This window comes from Lathamus discolor, chromosome 6 (assembly GCF_037157495.1).
Source record: "Lathamus discolor isolate bLatDis1 chromosome 6, bLatDis1.hap1, whole genome shotgun sequence".
Classification (NCBI taxonomy): domain Eukaryota; kingdom Metazoa; phylum Chordata; class Aves; order Psittaciformes; family Psittacidae; genus Lathamus; species Lathamus discolor.
The window spans coordinates 76,913,916-76,919,881 of NC_088889.1; positions in this window are offsets into that span (position 1 = coordinate 76,913,916).

Sequence of the window (5,966 nt, forward strand, 5' to 3'; positions counted from 1 at the left end):
TCTTAAATTAAGGTTAGCTCAAAAATGTTCTGAAGCCATATTTAGCCAGGCTAATAATTGGAGGTAAATTCTGACCTGCTGCTGGGAAAAAATCAGCAGGATAATTGGGATTCCACTGATCGCTCCATCAGGTGGTGCAATTGCTGCATGGGCTTGATAGAGGATTTTTCTTCAAAGGCTGGGAGGAGGGAGTAAAAGTAGTCATCCTCTTATTTTACTGAAAAACAGCTCAAAAGAAATGCCTCCTTGCAATGAATAAAGAAAATTCAATCTCTCATATAGGGAGCACTAGCTCTGAAACAGTATTTACAGCAAATGATAATCTCAGCAGTCAAGAATGAACTAGCTGAATTGTCCAAAGATTGAAGGTACTAGTAAGTACTCCTTATATCAGGACTGAAGACAGCATTCAGCATCCTGAAAGAACTACAGTCATTCTGGTGAACCTTTATATCTTACTTTTCTCAATTCTTGTGCTGAAATTAAAAGTACTGAGGTACATTCTTGTGTGGGAGGAAAAGGATAAAATGGTAATGGAATAGTTTTGTATAGAAGTAGTAATTTTCTGTAGCTATTATTTAAAAAAGAGGCCTAGTATCATGTGAGACTTTTTTCAAAATTATCCTTAAGGCATTCTCAGAGGCACATTATGCTGATGTTTGTCATTGTCCAATAGATTTAAATAACCCAGGGAGCTAAGTAAAATATTTCTAAGAGCTAGAAGAGAGCTTGTTTCCCTACAGCACAGGGCAATAAACAACGAGGGGAAAATAAAAGCCTTTCCTGCAGCAAATATGCAAGCCCTTCTTCCCCTCAACTCCACATCCCCAAGAAAGGGTGTGATATGCACTCCTGATTTTAACTATCGTGAAGTGAAGACTTTGGTATAGTAGTAGGGGGGTGATCAGCCATTCATTCTGAGCACTACCTCAGGAGCTGCACAAGAGTGGAGAAGACAAATCAGATTGACCATATCCAGATGGACCATATCCATACGCATGGTATGGTGTGTATTTGTTAGCACTTTACTATGTAGTGTCTGTAGGAAGAGTCTTTATGGCTGCCAGCATCTATATGTAAGGGCAAAAGTGGATGCTTACATATGAGTAATAATTTAAATATGAATAATAATCTACCCAAACTGTAAAAATATACTTTCCAGATAAAGAGCTGGCGGATGTAAGACAAATGTACAAAGATGTATTTGGGAATATAGTTTTGTTGTAAAATCAGAAAACATATGAAGTATTACTGAAAAGAAAATACCCATCTGTTCTCCTTAACTGTGACGAATTATACTAACTGCAAAAGTCCAGTTCAGTGTATTGTGAATCTTTGATAAGAAAATGTGTTTGATTTTTAGTCCTTACTTTTTAAGGGGAGGAAGAGGAGAAAGAAAGTCAACTTTGACTGCTAATTAAAAAAGTAGAACTTGAATTGTGCAGTAGGCAAGTACAGATCTTTACACAATGCTTTCACCTATCCATTGTCTCATTTAGAATGAGTGCTGTTGGTTTTTAACAAGCAGTTAAGTGTCATACAGTAAGATGAGAGATGGGAAAGGAAAGGGAAATAAGTCAAAGGTGCAGATGATAAATATTTTAACTGTTAGCTACCAACTCTTGACTTTTTTGTCTAAGTTCTTAATACGGGTCTGGAATAGCACAAGAGATCTAAGGGAGAACTAGCTGAAAACCACCTATATTGAATAGCCGTTGTCAAAAGTGAAAGTCATGCTAAATAAATACATAAATTTCTAGGGTATGGATATTTGTTTCAGAACTTTGGAAAACTTCTTGCATCAATCAATTAGCGGTGCTATTAAATAACCTGCCTTAGAATTGTGGCAAATAACATAATTTAGCTAAATTGTTTTATTTTTGTGGGTTTTTTATTACCTTCAATCATTTCATGACTTGCTTTAACAGCACTTCCAGGCCAAATGACTTGTGATTTCCTAGGTGGTCCCATTTATTGCCTTTCATAAAAACAAAACATTAAGCTTCCCTCCACTTTCCTTATGGAAATAATCCGGAGCTTCCATAGTTTTTTCATGATTTCAAAATGAATATAAGTTATTCCTGGAGCTTTCTCGCATTTCCTATAGATGTTCTGTGGTGCGTGTTATCTGGTTTGGCACATTTAAGTCCTTAATGACTTGGTATTTGTCATCCTCCCTGTCATGAATATTAAGTGTGATATTACCATGCTAAAATACGAACTTCTTACATGAAATGACTTCAAGAAGTAATCAGATCTCATGTGCAAACTTGAAGTTACTCTGGAACTGCTGTATTAATATGCTGCTTTTTCTACTGCGGTAGCTGCAGACAGCAGTCAGACCTAACTAAATGTGCATCAGTAGTTATTACAGTAGATTTGCATTGTAATTTTAAATGCAAAGTGACTCTTTGCATTTAAAGACCAGTTCACTGATGAAGCAAAAATACCCAAACTTCCTTCATACAGGAAATCCCAAACTTGAAGAAGTTACAGCTCATGTATATGTACAAGGAAGGAAAGAAGTTCAGCAAAACTTAACCCAGATTGTAACTGTTCATCTTAGTTTACACTTAAATGCACACAGGATGGCACACAGAACATTCACATCATCCGTAAAGATCAGTATTTTCTTGTGAAGTCAGTAACATCATTATACCTTTACAATCAGATTAATTGCCCACATTTTCTTGAAGGAAAGGCATTGCACTGGATTCCTGCATCACAACATACTGCAGGCAGCTTTCATTCTTTTGTCCTTAGGAAAGAGAAACAAAAATACCTTTTCTGACCTATTCCAGTCAAAGTGCATGCATGTTTGTTTTAAACAGGAGGAAAAATGTTACAGAAGGTAGAATTTGGAGCTGCACTGTTGCATAGCCAGAATTAACTGTGCCTTGGAATCAGCACTGTCTGGACCACAAACTTGGAATCCTGGTATAAAAATAACTGAGAGTTCATTGTGTTGGTTTTGTTGACACTGTGGCTTTCCTTGAACTGCATTGTGCTGAGACTGAATGTCTACAGAGAATACTAATGAAAACTGGTACAAGTACCTCATGATGCTATCATGTTGACTTAAAAAATGTTATATTCTGTCTATAGAATTCTAACCCTTTCATGTTGTATTTGGGAACTCCTAGCCTATGGTATGAAGTCATTTTCCTCATCAGAGGAAGTCCTGAGAGCTGTTGTTACACCAGTAGTGGCTGCTAGCATGCTCCAAGATATACATGACTCTACAGTTCTGTCATTCTTCTAGGGACCAGTTTCCAAGCTTTTCCATATGTTTTGTTTGTTTTGTCTTCTTGCAGCATCTGTTAGTGTTGTGATAGAAGCAAATGCAAGTGTATTTGCCTTCGTTTTGCAAGTAACAGTAAGCTGTGATAAAGATGCATGCTACTCAGGTGCATAAATTTGAAAATGATTGTACCTTCTCCATCTACATTAAGAGTATTATCAGTGAAAGTCTTAAATTATGAGGGGCTATTTGGCCACCTTCAGTTGGAGGCAAAGTATACTATCTTTATGCAGTAGAGGTGAGAAATAGCCATTGGGATGTGGCAGCTGTATTATGAAGAGCAATTGGCACTGTTCCTCAAAATCCAGGTCTTGCTTAAACATGTCAGGTCATGAGGATGTTGGCAGACTGGAAGAAGGCACTAGCTTTTGAGGTCCTAGCAAGTCTTCAGGTTGGTTTGCCCTACATGGTCACAATAAGAATTTAAGTCTCATGGTCTGTGCCCTAGGTTTACTGGCTACCTTCCTCGGGGAAGCCTAGCGCTACCCCATGTACTCCAGGCTGAAGAACTTCTCCTGACCCTTTCATCATTTTTTTGGATTTTCAGATCTTTGATTTATTGCTGTAGCTGTTTCCTTTGGGTCATCTAATCTTTCTGTCATTAACTTGATTCCTCTGGCAATAATATCTCATAGCCATTTAAAATGTAGGGGCTTCTGGCTTGTGAAATAGCATTGGGTGACATACTTTTCTTTGAAATAAAGGCTTCAACTGAAAGCCTTGTGTCTCATCTAGAAATCACAGTGTAGCTTGTCCTTAATACTGTAAGTTAGATAAGGTTGAACATCAGCCTAAGTGTGTATTGAGATTGTCTATGCCATTTCTGTGTATGCATCCAGTCTGACAGAATCCAATTCATTGAAGTCTCAATTTTTTAGTCACTTTAAGCTGCTAAATAAGTAGTTCTACAACAGCTTAAACTAACTCAGGGCAACACTGCTGCAGTTCCACCTTTCACCTTCCTTCCATATGATGCGGTCTCAGAGTCACTTTACAGGGCACCTCTATCATCTATGCAGAGCAGACTAACAGGATGTGCATTGTGCTTTTTTTTTTCCCTCAGGTCAGCTTTGGTGGGTCAGTGTAGAGCCAGCAACCATGTGATGGACAGACTGGTAATTCAGGCTGTGGTAAAGCTGACTTACATTATCATAGCTATTTTGGAAACGCATGAATGGCTAAGCTGATCTAATAGCTTGCTGCTGCTGGGAGGAAGGAAGGAGGTTCTCCTCCCCTGACCTCCAACTAGACAAAATCCTTGCCTGTATTCCCTTCCTGCTTTCATTGTCAGTTCTGGAGTTGGTCTGATGGTGTGGTTTGCTAACAAGACAGAAAAATAACCTGAGTAGGTTGCTCTGTATTAGCAGGGTGACATGGTTTACCATACATTCATATTAGCTCCAGAGGCAGTACAAAAAGGGAGGAAGAAAAGGAGGTAACAGGATCGTACGTCTGAAGGAGGGTGAACTAGTAGGTAGAGTGCAGTTAAGAAATGTATCTGAGCTGAGTATGGCTGGTCAGATCAATGATATTGGCCTGTGGTGTTACAGAACATTTCAGAGCAAGTCTCAAAGCAGGTGAAAAGATCTGTTAAGCAATGTGAGCAAAACCCATGAGTTACTGTGAAATCAAATCTCAAGGCAATAGTATCACACAGCATTATTAGATGGGACTACTTGCTGCTCCAAGAATTCACTCTGGCCTTTGGAGGACAAATGTGATTTAGGCACCTGCTTTTTCCTCTTTGCCTTATTTGCTTTGAACTTCTGCAATTTGGTAGGTAATTAATTTCTGGCATCTGAAGGCCAGGCCTTGCATGATGGAGGAAAGGCAGTGTGGGATTCTAGAACAGCCAACTTGGTGCATTATACTGCGTGTTCAGGTAGGTTCAGAATTGTATTCTACCTGTTTATTACATCTGGGGTGTCCCATTCATCCTGCATCCTAGTCCTCTTGACTAGACATTTGTGCCAGAAGTTGCAGGGTGTAGGGTTGCCAGTCCATCTTGCCCTGTGTAGGCTTCATTAGCAAATTGGATTCACTTTGTGTGTCTATGATTTGTCTTAAGGTAAATGTTAATAAGGATACTGTTGTACTGGTGCAGTTCATGTGTTTTGGCTCTGGGAAAGCAGTAAAGACATTATGGGCATGACTTCTAGGTCTTATGCTTATTTGCATATAATTTTGTACAGTGGAGCAATGCTCTTGATTGATTGCTTTTTGATTTATAGATATTTCACAATCTCTTCTAAGGACACTAAACAGTACAAGTATTTCAACTGCTTTTTTGGAAAAGTTCTACCTTCAAAAGTTGTGGTGTGTTGAAGTAAAAAAAAGATGGGATGGTTTTGTCTAAATTGTTGATCAAAGGTAGTACTCGACTCAAAACTTTGACAGAAGAATTTATGACTTTTTAAGGATTAAGAAAGTACCATGACTGTCTGATGAAAATTCTTATCTCCCACTAACACCTACGTCAAAAAGCTTTGATTTTTCTCCTAGAAGAGTGCCAAGCAAGTTTCATGAGAAAGATAGATATCCTTGAATCAGTTTGGTATGCTTGCCAGGGAAGGGATCAGAGCTGCTGGCTTTTGAGAGTGTATGTCCTTCTTAAGCTGCAAAACTCAAAGGGTCTATGCTGTAATCCTTCCTACAAGAGACTCGG